The 22,130-nt window shown below is 44.4% G+C and overlaps 1 long non-coding RNA gene across 1 annotated transcript; it reads left to right on the plus strand.

Moving 5' to 3' along the window:
* The first annotated feature begins 69 nt into the window (after positions 1 to 69).
* On the plus strand, positions 70 to 6,984 carry LOC120363208 (uncharacterized). Its single transcript, XR_005578846.2, has 3 exons — positions 70 to 538; positions 2,284 to 2,521; positions 5,296 to 6,984. It is a non-coding gene; the product is annotated as an uncharacterized LOC120363208 (long non-coding RNA).
* Positions 6,985 to 22,130: the final 15,146 nt, after the last annotated feature.

Here is a 22,130-nt window from a genome sequence, read left to right on the forward strand (position 1 = left end):
CGGAACCGCCCCCGAGCGCAGCCTCCGCCCCGCCCGCGGCCCGCACTCGGCGCGCCCGGCCCCGCCCCCCGCGCGCTTCACCTTCTCGCCGCGAGGCATGCGCGGGCGGCGCGGACGGAGGCGGCCGGGGGTGGCGAGCGGAGCCGGCTTCCTCTTCGCCCCGCGCGGGCGCAGCGCCCCGCCGCATTTTCCGGGCCCCGGGCTCGGCCGCTCACGGCGGAGAGAGCAGGCCGCTGAGGAGGCAGGCGGCCGGGCCTGCCCGGACAGGAAGTGGGCCCGGGTTTCCCACTCCTCGCTCCGCGCCTTCCTCCCATGAAGGGCAGGCCCCGGAGGCCGCGAGCGTCCCGGCGGTGGCCGGGCAGCCGGATGCTCCCGGGCGGTGGGCTGTGGCCCCGGAGGCTGAGGGCAGCGCGGGTGCGGCGGAGGCAGGGAGGCCGGGAGGCCGCGGGCCGGCCTTCTCGCTGGCCACGGCGCCTTGCACGGACGTTCAATGAATGGACATTACTCAAGTAATGATCGAGAACTCGCAGTGAGCTAGGTACGGTTCGGGTTGTATGAATGCGCAGATCAACGACCGGAAGACCCTGCCCGAGGAGACCTTTCTTTCCAATGTGGGGAGAGGGTGGATGAATGCAGTTTTGCCCTAATAACTTTTGGGACCCTCCCACCATCATTAATTAATTAAACACGTCTCACCCAAAGTCTACCTTAAATATTAATCAGAAGAAGTAGAAAAATAAACAGAAAAAGCAAAAAAGGAACTTTCTCATTGAAAGTTTCTATTTAATATTAAGTCTTATAAGTACTCCTGGAAGGACTAAAGGTGTTTTTAATAAATTAATTTGTCTTTGCAAATATTGGACTTCATCCTACCAGTAATGAAGGAGTCAGTTACTTTCTAGACGTACAGAAATACATAATGAATAAGGAGCTATTCCTATTCCATTTTTTATTAGGTCCACGGTTATTTCACTTCTAAGTAAATAGGATTTCTTAAAAGTGGCACAGGGTGAAATGTAAATTGAGACAGGAAGGAGTTCCTGGAGAAATTTTACTTCCTTAATTTACACTCCACCTTACTTAGCATACAGTATTGGGTCTGTAACTCCCTTACCTGACTCTCATGGACATGAAAAAGTCATGCCTAGATTGGACTAGACCTCATTTCACTTCATGACTAACCCTTCTTAAAGTTGAACCTTAGTCTTGTGAGGAACAGAAAGATCAAGAACTCTGAAGCACCTCGATTTTCCATCTGTGAAGATGTGTTCAAATTTTCAACTTGCAGCCTCATCTCTGAGGTTGAAGTTTGTACAACTGGTTTCTTCATAGGTAAAACCTGTGGAATACTAGTGTTTCAGATGGTTCAATTTAACAGTTATCTCCACTGCTATTATTATTATTGAGACAGAGTCTGTCACTCGGCAGGAGTGCAGTGGAGAGATCTTGGCTCACTGCGACCTCTAACTCCTGGGTTCAAGCAATTCTCATGCCTCAGCCCATAGCTGGAACTACAGGTGTGTGCCACCACACCTGGCTAATTTTTGTATTTTTTAGTAGAGACAGGGTTTCACCATGTTGGCCAGGCTGGTCTTGAACTCCTGCGCTCAAGTGATCCGCTGTTTTTTGAGACAGATTCTCTGTTGTCCAGGCTGGAGTGCAGTGGTGCCGTCTTGGCTTACTGCAACCTCTTCCGCCCAGGTTCAAGCAGTTCTCCTGCCTCAGCCTCCCCAGTAGCTGAGGTTACAGGTGCCTGCCAGCACCCCTGGCTAATTTTTATATTTTTAGTAGAGACGGGGTTTCACCATGTTGGCCAGGCTAGTCTCAAACTCCTGACCTTCAGTTATCTGCCCATTTTGGCCTCCCAAAGTGCTGGGATTACAGGCCACTGCACCCAGCCTTGTGCCACACTTTGGCACTATACTATACTGTGGGGCAGCACAGTAGGTTTATTTACACCAGTATCACCAGAAACACATGGTTAAGGCATTGCGCTACAATGTAACAGTGGCTCTGACATCACTAGCTGACAGAAGTTTTCAACTCTATTACAATCTTATGGAACAACTTTCATATATGTTGTTTATCATTGACTAGAACATCATTATATGGCTTATGAGTATCTGTCCTCTAGTTTTTTGAGATTCCTCCCTTCGGTAGGAGGCAATTCATTCCCCTCCCCTTGAGTGTGGGCTGGACTTAAGGTTAGGGTTAGGGTTAGGGTGTATGACTTCCAAGAATAGGCCATAAGAGGCACTTGGGGTTTCTGCATTCTTTCCCTAGGGTCACTCCCTCAGGAGGAAGCCAGCTGCCACATTGTGAAGATACTCATAGTTCTGTGCAGGGAAATACTCCATATGGCTGAGGCCTGCTGCCAGCAACCAGCATTAACTTGCCTGGTATATGATTGTGCCACCCTGGAAGCAGATTTTCCAGCCCCAGTCAAGCCTTAAGATGATGTCGGCCCCAGCTGATCTTTTGACTGCAACCCCTTGAGAGACTGTGAGACAGAACTAGCCAGGTAAGCCCCTCCTGAATTCCTGACCCACTGCACCTGGGAGATAAAAAATATTTTCTGTTTTAAACCACTAAATTTTTTGTAATTTGTTATACAGCAAGAGGTAGCTAATACACACTGCTAAAGCTTGCACTCTTTTAGAATAGACAGAGACATCATTACAATTCAGTGTGATGATGGTAACTCTAACAACCTGAAATAGACACACTCTGAGTACAAGGAAAAGGTAACTTAATTCTGTCTGGGATATAAGGAGGAGGTCATTTGACTGGACCTTTACCTGGCAGATTGTACTGACAGAGAATGCAGAAAGGAGTCTGAGATAAATTTGGAGAGTTAAGATGGAGCTGGGTTGTAGCAGGTTTTGCATACTGTAATAAAGAATTGTGACTTGATTCTACAAACAATGGGAAGGAATGGAAAGTTTTTAAGCATGACCAGATCTGTCTTTAGAAGAGAACATCAGGAGTATGGAAGACCATGCTAATTTAAACAGGAAGACCACTTTGGAAACTATTATAACAGTCCAGTAAAGAATTGAATACTTCTCTCTTTTCTAAGATAGGGTCTCTGTCACCCAAACTGGAGTGCAGTGGTGCAATCATGGCTCACTGTAACCCCAACCTCCTGGACTTAAGTGATCTTCCTGCCTTAGCTTCCCAAGTAGCTGGGACTGTAAGCACACACCACCATGCATCGCTTTTTTTTTTTTTTTTTTTTTACTTTTTGTAGAGACAGGGACTCCCTATGTTGCCCAGGCTGGTCTTGAACTCCTGGGCTCAAATGATCCTCTCACCTGTACCTCCCAAAGTGCTGGGATTACAGGTATGATCCACTGCATCTGGCCAGCACTTCTCAAAGAACAGTAGCAATAAGAATAAAAGGGAGGTGAACTATTTCAGAAACATTTCAAAGATTAGTTAGGTTTGGCGACTGCCTAAATATAAGACTATGTATGGGAGTTGAATGAGTCAGAACTTGCATCTGGGATAACATAAATGATGGTGGGACCATTAAAAAATTTATTTGTTGTCTGGGTACAGTGGCTCATGCCTGTAATCCCAGCACTGTGGGAGGCTGAGGCAGGCGGATCATGAGGTCAAGAGATTGAGACCATCCTGGCCAACATGGTAAAACCCTGTCTCTACTAAAAATGCAAAAGTAGCTGGGCATGGTGGCATGTGCCTGTAGTCCCAGCTACTGGGGAGGCTGAGATAAGCGACTCACTTGAACCCAGGAGGCAGAGGTTGCAGTGAGCTAAGATCACACCGTTGCACTCCAGCCTGGTGACAGAGTGAGACAACATCTCAAAAAAAAAAAATTTATTTGGAATAACAGATAAATAGCATACTTAAGGGAGGAGAAGAAGATGGCCTCCGCTTTGAACAAACTGAGGTTGAGGAGCCACGGAACACTTTGACAGCTTGGTTGGAAACTTTTAGAATGGATTTGGGGAGGGAAAATCACAACTAAAGTATTTTCAGCTCATCTTCAGTAGGACTGTTGAAGTCATCAGGTTAACGTAAGTGTTCCTGAGAGCATAAGAAAAAGTCTGAGGTCAGCAGAATCCTAGTGAACCCCGACACTCAGAATAGGGAAGATGAGAAAAAGGAAAGGGTGGGGTAGAAGAAGCCATGAGGTAAGAATTTCATTAAGCACAGGTTAAATCAGGCAGGACAAGAATGAGATGAAACCCCTAGATTCAGCTGTCATGGCTTTTAGAGACCACTTAATTGAACATTGGAGTGGGCTTAACAGTAGGTAGAATTTGAGAAAAGGAGGTGGGAAAAAGGTCTATTTTTTTAAAAAATAGTTTGTGAGAGAAAGATAAATCGATGGTGTTTGGAGTGCTATGGAAGATCTACAAAAGGACCTTTAAATTATATTTAATTTTTGAGATTGGAGACAGAGAAGAAAAACCCAGGAGAGAGTTAGGGAAATACTGAAAATACTTGAGATACAGGAGATCATTGATGAAACCAAGAGGGGAGACTGGAGGGTGGCTCCAGCAATAGGAACAAAAGGGAAAACTGTCCTGAGATGGAGTCAGGGACCTAAAAGTAAGTGAATATAGTTATATCTGGATGTGGAGGAAATAAGCCCTTACATTTATATTGCACTTTCCAGTCCACCCTTGAGGGAGGCAAGACAGTTATTACCAACCCTTTCTTGTAGCTGTTCTGAGACATGAATGACGAAGGGCCACATAATGAGTGGGTAGCTGAAGCTGGACTCAGACCCGCCAGTCATGCTGTCAGCACAGGGTTCCCTTTGCTGGATCATACTTCAGCCCACTCAAGGCTTCCTAAAGCACACAACTATCAGGTCAGGCAGACACCACCTCCTGTCCCTCTCTACCTCTCTAGCCATAGCTGCCAACAATTCGACTGTATCTGTTTTTGTTTTTTGTTTTTCTTGAGACAGAGCCTTGCACTGTCACCCAGGCTGGAGTGCAGTGGCATAATCTCAGCTCACTGCAACTTCTGCCTCCTGGGTTCAAGTCTCTCAGAAGTACCTGGGATTACAGGCATGTGCCACCATGCCTGGCTAATTTTTGTATTTTTAATGGAGACAGGCTTTCGCCATGTTGGCCAGGCTGGTCTTGAATTCCTGACATCAAGGGATCTGCCCGCCTCAGCCTCCCAAAGTGCTGGGATTATTGGCATGGGCCACTGCAATTGGCCTCAACTCTTAACTAAATTAGATTACTCCGTCTTTACAAAACAGAACTTGTGGTTTCCAATCTCTGTGTCTTTGTGTTTTTGTTCTCCTCTCAGTGTTAACCATCTTTCAAGATAAAGAGTGTGCACCTCCTCTGTCACTAAGCTTCATGGTGTTAGTCTGGTGGCATCAACATGGCAATTTATGTGTGGAACTCTCAGGTAACACCAGGTCGTCCTGCAATCAGTATGTTTGTCTGTAAGTTTTACCCCTGATTACATGGTGCAATCCTTCAGGATTCATGGCATGAATAATGTCATATTCATGGAATGAATAATGTCATATTCATGGAATAATGTCATATTCTAACAGCATAAAGCACAAGAGTCTCACATCTTACGTTCTCATCAGTTACTGGTTGAATGCATGATTGAATGAGAGATGTTGTTGCTGTAGCCTGTATAAGAATGACCACTATCATCAGCCTCAGCTACATGGAGCACAGCATGCTTTTGTGTTGATGAATTATTTCCAGTAGCTATCCTTTCCTCAAAGTGAAAAATTTATTTTCTCACATAACAAGAAGTCCAGAGTTAGTTCATTCCTGGGGATAAGTAATGCATCCAAGACCAGGATCTCACTATCCTCTCACTTTGAAACTTGTTTGCTTTTGTCACAAGCTTACCCCTCATGGTTACAAAGTGGCTGCAACAGCTCCAGGCATTCTATCCTTTAACACAGAATAACTCAAACAACAAGACCCAAAATTCAGACAAGAAGGAAAGGGACTTTTGAAGAGTGAAGAAAACTTTCCCAGAAACCTCAGACTTCTCCTCATGCCTTACTGGCCAGATTGTTTCCATGCCCATTCCTAAACCAATCATTGGCAAAGTGAGAAGAATTTATGCGATTTGATTAGCTTTATGAAGAATGCATCCTCAGAGAGGCTTCGAAGAAGTCCAGCCTCCTTTGAAGAGCCTGGCTACCTTTTACCTGAACAAAACAAGAATTCTGATGACAAGAAAAAGGGAGAATTCATGTGGAGCAGGCATCTGGAGTGTCTAAGCCACAATTTTTTTCAGTGCATTTCACCAGTTATATTTTTGTCTCTATCTCACAAGATGTGTGGCACATTTGCCTAAAACAAGCCTTACTTTCTGATTTCCGTGCACTAGACAGACACTTAAGCCTTGTAAATGTCATTTACCTAACAGTCACCATCAAGGAGTATCTGGCTAAAGAATCTCCAGCCAGCCAAAGTACAAATGTTGGTCTGACAGTTGAATATATTGTATCAGTCTCAACAGCTCCTTTCACCAAAGCATGAGACTTCACAGCCATTAGATCTTCTTTTATTTTGTTTGTATTTTTTTAAAAATTTAATACACTATTGCTAACTTGAGGCCACTAAATCTTCTTACCCCCAATACCACAAAAGTTCAGTGGAATCAGTGGTATATCAAGGCAAGTGGAGTCAGGGAGCCGGGAGTGGTCAGCGCCCGGGAAGGCAATGCGGGATTGCGGAACTGTGAAGAATTTTAAAGCAGTGATACAGCTGTAAGTGCAATGTACTAGGCTTAGCCCTGAAAGAGAAAAAAGATATTAGTGGAAAAACTGGTAAAATTCAAATGAGGTCTGTAGTTTGGTTAATAATATTGTACCAATGTTAATTTCTGTGTTTTGATAAATGTATCATGGTTATGTAAGCAGGATGAAAGATACGTGGGAAATCTCTCTACTATTTCTGCAACTCTCCTGTAAATCTAAAATTATTTCAAAATAAAAAGATTTAATGTTAAAATTGACTGAGAATTGTTCTGCTTTTTTCTTATTACTATGTGCTGCACATGCTAAACAATGTTAGGAATAAAGTACTTTTTCCTCTCCTCCAAATCTTTTGGTCTAAGATCTAAACAATTGCTGCAGATATGGCTGAATATTAATAATATATATGTAAATTTCAACTTAGCATATTTTTATTATTTATCTTTTACTGAACTTTGCAGGCTTAGCACAGTGGCTCATGCCTGTAATCCCAGCACTTTGGGAGGCCAAGGACAGAGGACGGCTTGAGCTCAAGAATTCAAGACCAACCTGGGCAACATAGCAAGACCTCGTCTCTACTAAAAAAAAAAAAAAAAAAGAAAAAAGAAAAAGAAAAAAGTTAGCTGGGCATAGTGGCATGCACCTGTAGTCCCAGCTGCTCAGGGGCTGCGGCAGGAGGATATCTTGACCTAGGTGGTTGAGGCTGTAGTGAGCCATCACTGCATCACTGCACTCCAGTCGGGGTGACAAAGTGAGACTCTTTTTCAAAAAACTTAAAAAAAATTAAACATTGCATTCTACATGCAACTGAATCCTAGAAGCTCATATACCCAACCAGCCTGTGATATGTGCAATCTCAGGTGCTTAATTTGTTCATACCCTACTGGAATCATCTGAGTTTGTTTGGGACACAATTCACATCTCCAGTGTGGTACTACAGATTCTTGTGTTTAAACTAAAAATTTGAAAAAGTGATAGCTTGATGATTCTAAATACAAAGAAACAGGACTGGTTACTTTAATTCTGTCATTCTACATGACCACTTGAACCTTTTATTTGTGTTTAAAACTTAAAATAGTGAAATAGCACAATGCCAATACTATCATTTGTTTCAAGGCATTATTTTTTTTCTGGAATTCTTTTCATTTTCATTGAGAAGAGCAAGGGGTTAAAAGTGATCTGCTCCAGGGCTGGGCATGTTGGCTCATGCCTGTTATCCCAGCACTTTGGAAGGCCAAGGAAGGAGGGTCACTTGAGCCCAGGAGTTTGAGACCCGCCTGGGCAACATAGGGGACCCCCATCTCTATAAAAAAAATTTTTTTTAAGAAGAACTGCTGCAGGTATCAAATATGCTCAATGTAAGAGTGAGTAGAATTAAGCTGCAAGGTATTAGAAACTGTCTTAGGGCCGAGTGTGGTAACTCATACCTGTAATCTCAGCATTTTGGGAGGTCGAGGCAGGCAAATCACCTGAGGTTCAAGACTAGCCTGGCCAACATATAGTCTCTACTAAAAATACAAAAAGTAGCTGGGCATGGTGGTGCATATCTGTAGTCTGAGCTACCTGGGAAGCTGAGGCAGGAGAATTGCTTGAATCTGGGAGGTTGAGGTTGCAGGGAGCCAAGATCTTGCCACTGCACTCCAGCCTGGGTGACAGAGCGAGACCCCGTCTCTCAAAAAAAATAAAAAAGAAATTACCTTAAACATTGTAGATCCACTTCCTGACTTTAGAAGCAAAAAAACGAAGACTCAGAACTTGCTGCCATTAGTAAGGGTTTCGTGAGTGGGGTTAAGGGACAGGCCCTCCTCCCTCCTAGTCTGTTGCTCCCAGCACTGTCTCTGAACCCTATGCCTGTTATCCTTTAGCAGACAGGCGATAACTCAGAAAAACCAAGTTCCTTGTCCAATGGCCACTAGTGACTCAGTGGCAGAGTAAGGCATGGGAACCAGGACTCCTGACAGCTCCAGGGCTCTGACCACGGCGCCCAGTTTCCCCTTTCCAGCTCTCATTCAGCTACAGACAAATCAATTCCAGGCAACTAATGAATGTGCCACCTGACTTTCAGATGGGAAGAGGGGAGCATTATTAAAAACAGACTTAAAAGAGAGAGAGAGAGAGAGAGAGAACTTGACACTAGAAATGAGTAAACTTCAGCCAGAATTCTCAACACCAGAAAAATACTGGGATATAATATTTGGGACGCAAGGGAACGATTTCAGGCACTGTTTTCCTCTAATTTGGAAGGCATCTTTGTTTTTCGTTTTGTTTTGTTTGAGACAGAGTCTAACTCTATCACCCAGGCTGGAATGCAGTGGTGCGATCTCACTCATTGCAACCTCCACCTCCCGGATTCAAGCAATTCTCCTGTCTCAGTCTCCTGAGTAGCTCGATTATAAGCATCTGGCACCATGCCTGGCTAATTTTATATTTTTTAGTAGAGCCAGGGTTTTGCCATGTTGGTCAGGCTGATCTTGACCTCCTGACCTCAGGTGATCTGCCCTCCTCAGCTTCCCAAAGTGCTAGGATTACAGGCGTGAGCCACTCTGCCCAGCCTAATTTGGGAGGCATGTTTTGATGGAAAGAATATTAGAAACTTAAGGTGCCCACAAATATGCTTATCCTTAGTTTTTCTTTTCTTTCTTTTTTTTCTGAGATGGGGTCTAACTCTGTTGAGCAGGCTGTAGTGCAGTGGCACAATCACGATTCACTGCAGCCTTGACCTCCCAGATTCAAGTGTTCCTCCCACCTCAGCCTTCCCAGTAGCTGGAGCCACAGGTGCATGCCACCATGCCCAGCTAAGTTTTTAAAAATTTTTGTAGAGACCAGCTCTCACTATGTTGCTCAGCCTGGTCTCAAACTCCCGGGCTCAAGTGATTCTCCCACCTCAGCCTCCCAAAGTGCTGGAGTTAGAGGTGTGAGCCACAATACTGGCCCTTAGTTTTTCTATGTACACAGAGAAAGCAGTAATTATAAGAGGGACACTGTTATGATGTAGTATACTGTCACACTGAGGAAAAGTTCAACAGAAAGAACTCTGTGGAAAGATTTTCGTGAGCCAAAACACAACTCATGAATCCCTGTTACTTAACTGCCATGCCTGCCTTCTTTGAGCAGCTGTCTCCTAGGCTGCAGAGAAACTCAGAAACTATCTTGATTAAATGTAGGGATCTCTGTATGAACCTTGTTACTGGTTCTTGCAATTCATCCCATCTCTGCTCCTCAAATCACAGCTGAGTGTTCAGAAACCATTCGCTTGTGAATTATCAGGGACAGACACTGCGTGCAACTACCAGCATTCTGTCTTTGCACCGCTCTCTACCACAGTAATCAGTTATGTATGCCCTGTTTGCTGATGGAGTAATAAATGACATCTTACCATGTACTTGGGAAGGATGATGGATGAGTGAGTAGAGGATAGATGGATGGATAGGCAAATGGATGAGTGATGGATGTGTAGGTGGATGGATATGTGGGTGGATGAGTGGATCGATGGGTGGAAGGTAGATGGATTAATGGCTGAATGGATGGTTGGTTATATAGAAAGGTGATTGGGTGGATGGATTAATGGACCGAAGTATGGAAACCTGTACCATTCCATCTTTATGTTCATATCCAAGGTAATTCCATAGTGAAGAGGCCCCAAGTCGATTCTGCTTCCACATAAAAGATATATTCAGGAGCAAAGTTATGTTTAGATTTGGTAGAAGTTTACCTTGGGGTAGACTTTAAGCCCCTGAAAGGCAGGGATCATAGCTTTCCATCTATGAGACAGTAACCATCATTGCCTGCCACATAGTAGGTACTGAGTAAATATTTGTTGAAAAACATGAATAAGTGAATGAATGAATGATTTGGGAAACAAAAGGATGACTCTCCCTGACCTTGACGTTCAACCCCACATTCTGATTCTTCGTGCCTATACAGTTTTAAAATTATATTTCTTTATAAATTGGTTAGGTATCCAGAAGTACTCTGTTATTAGGCAAAACAGTCTTAAATGTTAAAAACGTTAAACCCTTTGCTTCTGTTGTCAGGAATTAGTTGGTTGCATTGCTGTCTCTTGATTCTTTGCTGATGATGTTGGACATGGGGCAGGTCTGGTGGTTTCTCTGACTGGGCTGAAGGACTTTTGCTGATAAGGAGGAGAGGGTTCTTTACAGTAGGAATCACCAAGCCTGCAAGGAAGGACTCAAAGTCTCCCCTCTCTCATGATCTCAGCAGCCAACCCCTGCCCACAGCGCCTTCTTGGCAGCCCTGCTCCTGATTTGAAAGGAATTCCTCCCTTTGTCCCTGGGGTTACTGCAAGCTGAGCAGGACACCTAGGTGAGGACAGAAGTAAAAAGAGAAGGGGAAAGGTGAGAGCAAGAAAGGAAATATGAGAAAAAGGGAGACACACAGTAAGAAGAGAAAAGAGGAAAGAGAAGGATATAGGCAGGGGGTGGGAGAGACAAAAAATAGATTGTATTTGCAGCACAATGCCTCTGGTAATAATATTATCATTATCTTGCCTGAACAGATATGCAAGGACTCCCATCTACTCATTATCCAACATGAAAATGGGACATGTTTCTATCAGCCTCCTCGGAAATCTTGGCAGATGCTGTCAGAAAGTGTGTGCTGTTCCTGAGATGTGATTTTTCAACAGTATAGACTGTACTATTTGATGAGGGGTGGGAAAAAGAGGAGAGAGGGTTGATTGTGCTTGCTTTTGGTTTTGTTTTTAATTTTGAAATTCTTCTCTCCAAGGGGGCCTTGCCTTAGACTATGTCCAGCTTTGTTGAATAGCCATGTCCGCATGACCTGGTCTGGAGCTGGCCCGCAGTCCCAGAGCCACACCAAAGCCCAGTGCCAAGGGCCCATTCCTTTGAAATAGTTCCCTCACGGCTCTCACTTCCCCTTACTCCAACATTATACATAGCTATCATGCCCCTCTATTCCACTTCTAATCTCAATGTCTGGCATTGAGACATTTGAAGAGTGTGGTTCAAGGAAAGAGCATGTTTGTTCCCAGCTGAACAAGGCTCAGGGAGACTATCGGTGCCAGAGACAGGAGTGGGCACCATTTGTCTCTGAATGAAGCCATGCAGTGTGCAAGTTCTCCATGGCAAACACCACCTTTCCCTGGGAAGACAGCCAAGGCCTGGAGCCCCATGTAGGAAATCCCCTGTGAGAGGCCCTTCCTGAGCCCCACAGAAAATGATTCTTTTCATAGGCACTGAGTCCCGTTTTTTTTCTAGCCATAAATGCCCACATCACATCCCCCTTCCTGGCCTTCTACACTCTGCTCCTATGCCAAGTGTCCTCACCCATGCCCCCTCATGGCTCATGCACCCCTTTCCCTTTCTTGCACCCCTTTCCCTTTCTTTCTACACTCAACCAGCCTCTCCCAGCCCTTAGAAAGCCTCTTCCTTTCCCCAGCTGGGCTGACTCTCCCTCCATCCAGCACTCTATGCCTCTCACATGAAACTGCTCCATTCCATGACCTAACATCTCCAGAGGCTCCTCTCAGGTTGAACAGACATGATTTGTTGACTTTGCAGATTAGCTAAGTGAGCAAATTCCATAGATGCCTCTGCCCCTAAGTCTCAAAGTGCAGACTTTCCTCTTGATAGCAGTAGCGAGGTGATGGAGGCAGCCTGGGATTGCATAAAACAGTAACAGCAAGATGAGGACTCTGTAGGAGGCAATTACTCCCTGGCGGGTCTAAGGGCTAAGCCTTAATCTTTCCAACAAGGCCTTGAAGTAGGTACTATTACTAACCCTATTTTATAGCCAAGAAAATGGAAGGCCGGGTGCTGTGCCTTATGCCTGTAATTCCAGCTCTTTTGGAGATGGGTGGATCACTTGAGGTCAAGAGTTCAAAATCAGCCTAGCCAACATGGTGAAATCCTGTCTCTACTAAAAATACAAAAATTAGCCGGATGTGGTGTAACCCTAGCTACTCCAGAGGTTGAGGCACAAGAATCACTGGAACCTAGGAGGCAGATGTTGCAGTGAGCCAAGATTGCACCGCTGCACTCCAGCCTAGGCAACAGAGCAATACTCCATCTCAAAAAAAAAAAAAAAAATCAAGAAGAAGAAAGTAAAAAGGCCTGGCAAAGTGGCTCACACCTGTAATCCCAGCACTTTGGGAAGCCAAGGCAGGCAGATCACCTAAGGTCAGGAGTTCAAGACCAGCCTGACCAATATGGTGAAACCTGTCTCTACCGAAAATACAAAAATTAGCCAGGTGTGGTGGTGGGTGCCTGTAATCCCAGCTACTTGGGAGGCTGAGGTGGGAGAATCGTTTGAACCTGGGAGGTGGAGGTTGCAGTGAGCTGAGATTGCACCACTGCACTCCAGCCTGGGCAACAAAAGCCAGACTCCATCTCAAAAAAGAAAAGGAAAATGGAAGTCTAGAGATGTTAAGTGACTTCCAAGGCTCCAGGTTAGCAAGAGACAGACTCTGAGTGTGCCTAGGGAAGGGATTTCTGTACTCATCCCACTGCCTTTCCTGGCATGCCCTGGGGATGGCAGGAAACCTGGATCCCAGCCCAGCTCTGCTGTTTTGAGGTGGATTACCTCAGGGCCGACACATTCATTTCCCAAGTCTGTTTTCTAATCAGAAAAATTATGGGATTTTAGGTGATTTCTTAGAGCCATTTCCATATGGTGATGCTGTCATTTTTTTTCCTAATGATAAAACTATACAGGAAGCTTTTCAAATTTTCTAGACTCAGGGCCAGCCCTAAGCAAAGGGAAGAAGTAGGGAAGAAGTAGGGGGCAACATTGATCTTCGGTGACACCTAAAGGCTCTATCCGTACAACCTTTTCCTCTGTCCAGAATAAGCCTTGTAATCCCTGCTGCCTTCTGGTGACCTCAGGACAAAGTCTTTGGGAGGGTGCAAAGAGGGCTTGTCCATCAACCTGAGGACGCAGAGGACACATGTGCCCTGCACATCAGGATGAGTAAACCTGAGCTCCTTACTAAAATAAAGCTGTCTTTTGAGTGTTCCTCACTTGTAACAGGGGTAAATGCACTGACCAGTGCTAGTTAAAAATGACCTCAACAGCTGTTCCATTCCAACTGTCTTGGGCAAGAGGGGAGTGATTCTTCATGCTTTGATATGAGATGGAGTCATAAATATGGTTTCAGATACCAGGGGAACATACGATCAGAGACGCCAGCATCATACTGTCATGCCAGGAAACCTTCAGTGACTGCCTGCTAGAGGAAGTCCATGTCCCTTAGCTTGGCTTCAAGGAGCTCCAGGAGCAACTCTCACCTTCCCATTTGGTCTCTGCCTTCCCTAAACACTCATGAGTACACATCCCCCCTCATTCCCCCACCAATTTTGACTCAGCCAGCAGCATGTTGAGGTTTAACCCTTAGCATTGGTAAAAGTTTTGTATCATCATATTTGGTTGACTCTAAGATGGATGCTTTTTCTCATTTTAACTTCTTTCTCATTTAACTTTGATGTTACAATCAATGATATGTTGTTTTGTGGCACTTTTTCTTTCTTAGTGGTTTGTAAAATACTGATGCATCATGACTCGAAGGCCTTTTGGATTTGCTGAAATACTGGAAGTAGCATTCTCCGTATTTGAGCTCCAGAAGCTCAGCCGGAAAACGAGAACCTGTGTGCCTATACTCTTAAGTTTGTTTTCCCAGTTAGGACTGGGTCCTGCTGTAATGGGGTGATCTCTGGGAACCTACATGGCTCCCTAGTTGTAACCGAGGGTAATATTCAAAGTGTTTAATGATCATACCAGGCCAGGTACAGCGGCTTACACTTGTAATCCCAACACTTTGAGAGGCCAAGGCAGGGAGATCATTTGAGGTCATGAGTTCAAGACCAGCCTGGCCAACATGGTGAAACTCTGTCTCTGCTAAAAATACAAAAATTAGCCAGGCATTGTGGCAGGTTCCTGTAATCCCAGCTACTCAGGAGGCTGAGGCAGGAGACTCACTTGAACGTGGGAGGTAAAGGTTGCAGTGAGCTGAGATTGTGCCACCACACTCCAGTGTGGGTGACAGAGTGAGACTCTGTCTCAAAAAAAAAGAAAGGAAGAAAAAGAAAAAAATGACCATACCGCTTAGAAGAAAAGACAACCAAAAACAACTGGCTTGTGTATCCTGTATCTTACCTGCTGAACCCCAGGCCTACTACCATGCTCCTTACTTGTTGGTTCTCAACTCTGCTCATTCCTTATTTTATGGATACTTGATGGCACACTCAAGGCACACAGCCTGTCACCCAATCCCAGGAGACATTCCCTAATCAAGCTGAGTCAAGCACGGTTACCCCAGGCTCCTTTAGGGGAGGGTATGTGTACTAGTTTTCTGTTGTTGTTGTAACATTACTATGAAACAACACACATTAATTTTCTTACAGTGATGTAGGCCAGAAGTCTGGTTCAGGTGTCACTGGGCTAAAATCAAGGTGTCCACAGGGCTGTGTTCCTTTCTGGAGGCTTAAGGGTAGAATCTGTTTCCTTGCTCTATCAGGTGTTGGCTGATTTTAGTTCCTTGCAGCTGCAGGACTGAGGTCACTGTTTCCTTTCTGGCTGTCATCTGGGGGTCTTTATTAGCTCTTAGCAGCCTCTCTCTGTCTTTTTTTTTTTTTTTTTTATGATTAAGTATGGAGTATTTTTGAGGCTAAAGCTTGAGGATGGCCACCCAAGGACATACATACAGGTTTGAGTATACATTCCTATTAGCAGTAGTTACAGGTGGCACTTGTTTGTTTTTATTGCTACATTAATTATATTTGTACTTTTTTTGAGTGGGGGATGGAGTCCCGCTCTGTCACCCAGGCTGGAGGGCAATGGCACAATCTCGGCTCACTGCAAACTCTGACTCATGAGTTCAAATGATTCTCTTGTCTCAGCCTCTTAAGTAGCTGGGATTACAAGTGACCACCACATCTGGCTACTTTTTTTGTATTTTTAGTAGAGATGGGGTTTTGCCATGTTGGCCAGGCTGGTCTCGAACTCCTGACCTCAGGTAATCTGCCCACCTCGGCCTCTCAAAATGCTGGGATTACAGGCGTGAGTCACTGCACCCAGTCATATTTCTACATATTTAAGGGATCTCTCTCCAGTTCTTACACATTGCCTCCTACATCTCGGAACCAAATCCTTTCCGTGCTCCCATCTCCCCTACTCCACTGGGCTAATGTGATTAGATGGGGCACACCGTAATCTGGCATAGCCTCCCCATCTCAAGATTCATGCCCTTAATCGTATCTGCAAAGTCCCTTTTGCCATGTAGTGATGTAGTCACAGGTTCCAGGGGACTAGAATGTGAACATCTTTGACAGCATTATTCTGCTTCTTACAGTATGTAAACCATCCTTGCCAATGAAATGTAGAGAGAAATCTGCTGAGGCTTGCAGGGAGGATTTTGCTCTCTGATTAAGAATACAGACATTAAGGTGGTCTGCCACACTCCTATCTGCTTTGACTGAGGTGGTGTGAGCTGTGGCACACACCATAATGAGCTTATCTAATGACCATAAGGCCCTAATGCCAAGAGTAAAAGCAGACACACTGAGAACAGCAGTAAGAGTATCAAAGTGAAAAAGTAGAAAGAGCTTGGCCTTTTGAAACAATGTTTAGCCACCAACCCTAGAACACTTACTTCCAGACTTCTTGTGAGATACTTTGTTATCTTTTTTGCTTAAGCCACTATTAGATAAATATTCTGTTACTTATAGCTAAAATCATTCCAATAGTCTGTTACTTGTAGCCAAAGTTATCCCAGATAAAATTTAACACCTTAATTATTGGTCCATTTCAATAATACCTTGATTTATTACTAATTTCTTTGTCCTACCTATTAATAGTACTTTGGTTCTACTATAGTGCTGATACTACCCACCTCCTCCATAAACCTCTGGAGTAGCTAAGGTTACATCATACCTGGCTAATGTTTGTATTTTTAGTAGAGACAGGAATTCATCATGTTGGCTAGGCTGGTCTTGATCTCCTAACCTCAAGTGATCCACCCATCTCCCAAAGAACTGGGATTACAGGCATGAGGCCTCCTGCCTAGTTTCTCCTGGCACCCTCTTTAGAGGCTAGGCAAGGCCCCTGTATTTCCAATTATGTTTGGGAGTTAGTCTTGGATGAACGGATCTCCCCAGCTCATGACACTGCCTGTAGATCGTACTTGCTAGTTGAGATGATTGTATGAATTATACCTGATCTTGCTGCCTTTAAAACATGATTACTTGGAAAACTGACTGTGGCTTCACAGTGGCTTCATCTCCCCAGTCCTGACCCATCCAGTTTCACTGTTTAATCCTGCATTTCCAGGGTCACATCCTAATACACTCTGTTTATCTTGATATCTCTGTTGTCTCTCTCTCTCTTTTTTTTTTTTTTTTTTTGAGACAAGGTCTCAGTGTGTCACCCAGACTGGAGTATACTGGCACAATCTTGGCTCACTGCAGCCTCAACCTACCAGGCTCAAGTGAATTCTCCTGCCTCAGCCTCCTGAATAGCTGGGACCACAGGTATGCACCACCATACCTGGCATTTTTTGTAGAGATGGGGTTTCACTGTATTGCCCAGGCTGGTCTCAAACTAATGGGCTCAAGTGATCTGTCTTAATATCCAGGTATACTATACCACTGGCAATTCTTTGACTAGTCTTTTCACTTCTTTTTGTGTGTTTTTAATTTTTTTTTGAGATGGAGTTTCGCTCTTGTTACCCAGGCTGGAGTGCAATGGTGCGATCTCAGCTCACCGCAACCTCCGCCTCCTGGGTTCAGGCAATTCTCCTGCCTCAGCCTCCTGAGTAGCTCGGATTACAGGCACGCGCCACCATGCCCAGCTAATTTTTTGTATTTTTAGTAGAGACGGGTTTTCACCATGTTGACCAGGATGGTCTCGATCTCTTGACCTCGTGATCTACCCGCCTCGGCCTCCCAAAGTGCTGGGATTACATAGTCTTTTCACTTCTTTGCTTTTACTTCACTTCTCATGCTGGCCCTGCAATCAGAAATGCACTTTCTTTCTTTCTTTCGAGACAGAGTTTCGCTCTTGTTACCCAGGCTGGAGTGCAATGGCGCGATCTCGACTCACCGCAACCTCCACCTCCTGGGTTCAGGCAATTCTCCTGCCTCAGCCTCCTGAGTAGCTGGGATTACAGGCATGCACCACCATGCCCAGCTAATTTTTTGTATTTTTAGTAGAGACGGGGTTTCACCATGTTGACCAGGATGGTCTCAATCTCTTGACCTCGTGATCCACCCGCCTCGGCCTCCCAAAGGGCTGGGATTACAGGCGTGAGCCACCGCGCCCGGCCCAGAAATGCACTTTCTAGGTTCATATCTTTACCACTAAATCCTTGTGACAATCTTGTGAGGAGGTGCTATTATTTCCATTTTGCAGATGATTAAAAGAAATTAGGTAACTTTGTTAGGGTCATACAGTTACAGAGTGGCAGACTGGGATGGTAACGCAGCTATCTCTTACTTCAAAACTCACTTCCTTTCATTCCCATGTTTGGCATTTTAGAGATAAGATAGTACCCAACCCAAGACTTGAAGGACTTATTTACCTCAATGCATTATAAGCACCCTGGGGGCAGGTCTGATTATTGACCGCTACAGTCAGTGGTATGCTTGTAGATGGTTAACAATTGACTCTCAGAGGAGAGCGTGAGGGATGCTCTGATTTACAAGAGGTTTTCTTAGTCCTGTGGAGTAAATACTCCCATCTGGCTGAGTCTGAGCTACTAGTATGACATTTGTCACTGAACAAGGGGTAGGAAAGAGATTTGAGGTAGCACATGTTAAAGGGTATTTCCACCACACAGACATCATCCATCTGAACAGCCTCGAGAACCAGGTAACAGTACAATGTAAGGAAATAATTAAGAAATGATGAGTTGGTATCTTTATTACCTTCGTTTTAAATCTGATTTATTCAACAGTGATTTAATTTAATTTTTAATAATCATTACATTTAACAATCAGCTTACAAATTTCCTAAAAATTTAACAGTTAGACTCATGAACTGGTTTGAGCCAGCTTCAGCTCACCACTGCCACAGTCTATTATAATACTTTGCTTTTAATAGACATGGAATGGTGGTAAGGATGCTAATAAAAAGAACATGATTCTCCACTTAGGAGCTTTGAATGCAGCTGATAACCCAGATTTCAGTATTCTTTCCTACATCTGAGACTTTCTTAGTTCTACCTCTCTCACTTAGCAGGTCAAACAAATTAAAAAAAAAAAATAGCTGAGGGTGGAGACTGAAGAAGAACCAAAGCTCCAACCAAGGGCCCTGAATATTGAACTCTGCCCAGGCTCAGGGTGGGGCCCGATGACCGCTAGCAGTTGAAAAATGTCCTCTACAATTGGGCTTGAGCAAGCCTCTGAGCTATAACTGTCTTCTCTCCTCGCCTCTTCCTGACCACACCCACAACAAGAGAAGTACTGAAGAAAAAGCGCCAGTCACATTATTCTATTACATTCCAGAAAGGACAGCCTCCCAGGAAGTGGAGAGCCTAGAAAGAAGTAAAAACTAAATTTCGTCCTTCCAAAGGAGTGGAAGTCCTGCATTTCAGCGATCTTAACCTTTTGTTTTGGGTGCAGTGCTGATCTTAATGGAAACTGGAGTGGGCAGGCTCAGCTTAGGGAGAGAGGGACAGCTGGTGAATCAGCTGTGTTGCATTACAGTCAGCACTATCCCTGTCGTGGTTCAGGGATTATACCATATATGGACTCGAGCTCAGGACAGACGATCCCGCTGATTTGCATCAGGACTCCCCTAAAATTGCATCTTGAGATTAGGTCATTGCTACTAGAAAAGGGAGACCCCAGAGAGGTTGTCAGTATGAAGAAATAGGACCAATTGTGGTCTGGTAAGGCAAAGATGAGAGAAGGAGGGTGCAGCCAAGCTGTGCTTCGGAATGTAGTCCAGAGCCTGAGAAAACTGTGGGAGGGATTCTAAGCGTGGTTGCAGAGGGAGGGAGGGTTACAGCAGAGGACAGGCCCCTTTCTACAGACTCCATCCCGCCTCTCACCGGCCTGGGGCTGCAGGAGCTGTATCCTGAGGCAGACTCAGGCCAGCTTAATAGGGGTCCAGGGGAATAGCTCCCAAATTTTAAACACGAGAGGCAGTTTTTCTGACTGTGGGTGAGTGTGGCTGTGATGCTGCTGAAGATGCAGAAACCCTACTAGCCAAGTTGGAGACAGTCCAAACTCTGAGTTATTCTAAGTTCAAGGTGGGTTCACCCAAGTAGAATACAGCTAGTTCACCTCCATCCCCCATTCTCCATTCAGGCTGGGTGATACAGCTATGTGGGGCTCTGGGCATCTAGGGGAAAAGAAGAGGTGAGAGGGCTAGGGGAGTGATCTGGGAAAGCGGCTTTTAATAGATGGCCCGTACATTTGATCTAATTTGTAAAGATTAAACTACTTTTATTTATTTTTTGTGGAGTTTCAGCAATTTCAGTGCTTTAACTTTTTTTTATTTTTTGGACTAGCTTGAAGTGTTTCAGGACACCTCTCTCTGTGTGTGCCTCTTGATTTGGTTCAGAAGGCCAGTACTATGAAATACTCTATCGCAGTGATAATTAACTACTCGATATGCAAAACACAGACAAATCTCACAAACATAATGTGGAGCAAAAGAAGCCAGACACAAAAGAGTACTGTGAAATCCCAGTTATGTCAAGCTCAAAAACAGGCAAGACCAATCTGTGATGTTAGAAGTCAGGATAGTGGTCCCTTTGTTGGCAGTTGTGGCTGGGAGGGGCTGGAGGGCTCCAGGAGTGCTGGTAATGCACGAATTCTTTGTTTGGGTGCCACTTACACAATGTGGACATACTGAGCTGTCCATTTATGATCCGTGCACATTTCTGTATATATATGCTGTATTTCAATCAAAAGTCTCAAAAAAAAAAAAAAAAGGAAAGAAAAGAAAGCAGAATGTAATGTTTTGAAATTAGTGGCACAGGAAGTATGAGTATGTGCCAAGCAAAAATAAGCCTCTGAGGATTGGTGAGGCCGGATAACAGTATCACAGGGCTAAGAGTCAGAAAACCTGATTTCCAGTCCCACTTCTGTTATTCACTGGTAAACGGATGCTGGAAACTTAGCTCCCCTCAACTCATAACAGCTTAGTGATTAAACTAATGATTTAGTTTAATCATTAGTTTAGTGATTAAACTTAGTGATTCCTTAGACTTTAGGAAAGTCTAAAGATGTTCCCCATTCCATGCCTTGCCAGGAAAGGTTAAGGATCTCAGCCAAAGACCAAACATCAAAAAATTGGGATGAATAGTAACAATCTCATGTTTGTATAATGCTTCCCACTCCCAAAGCACTTTCATAATCATTATGCCATTTGATTTTTCAAAATAAGATCAGGAACACAGGCTCTAGGGCCAGACCACCTGGGTTGGAATTCTAGCTCCATCTGTGGCTAGCTGCTTGACCTTGGGCACATTGTCCTTGTGCCTCACTTTCCTCATCTGCAAAACATGGCCATGGGGGGATTAAATCAATTTAACATAAAAAACATTTACAGTGATGCCTGCCACACAGTTAGCGTTTGATGAATGTTAGTTAAAACAGGAACAAAAGTCCGGATAGTATTATCTAGATTTTATAGATGAAGAAACTGAGGCTCACAGGCTATCAGAAGACTAATTCATGGCAGATCCAGAACTGAAACACAGGCCATCTGGGTTACAACACTGACTCATTAGGTCATCAGGAATAACCTAAATGGACTTGTCCATTTTTATGTGATAATAATAATAATGACAATAGCACTACCTTTTACTGAGCACTCACTAAGTGCTTTACATACTATGTCTCATTTAATCCTCACAATAATCTATGAGGCAGGTGTTGTTTTCCCCATTTTAAAAAGAGACAAATTAAGGACTGAAAATTCGGAAAGCAAAGTTGGCTAGTGACAGGGAAGGCCAGATTCTGAATGCAGGTCTCTGCAACCCCAAAACCTGTGTTTTCAACCACTTATATTCTATAACCTCTGGACAGAAAAACACCACCATGGTTGCTTACTTTATAAACATTTGCTGGGACAAATTGAGTGATTTTTGTAAGTTCCCCAAGGTCAGTCAGAGCCCTTCTTATCCAGCCTTCATCCTTCTCGCGTGCATCAGGCACTGGACCTCCATAGGTGGCCCAGAGGCTTCCATGGAAGGATTTGCAAATCAGGTTCTGAGAGCTTAAGAAGCCAGGCTCAGTACAGGAGAGGCACCAGATGAACTCTTGATGGCCCAGACAAGAATTGGCACCAGCAGCTTTACTTGATGGTGTCAAAGAGGTAGAGGACCAAATGCCAGGATGTGGAGGGAGCCATGGTACCTGGGCACACAGGCTTTGCAACAGCTATCAAGTTTGGAAAAAGAAAACAAAGGGAGAGACGAATG

Source organism: Saimiri boliviensis, chromosome 4, assembly GCF_048565385.1.
Source record: "Saimiri boliviensis isolate mSaiBol1 chromosome 4, mSaiBol1.pri, whole genome shotgun sequence".
NCBI lineage: Eukaryota > Metazoa > Chordata > Mammalia > Primates > Cebidae > Saimiri > Saimiri boliviensis.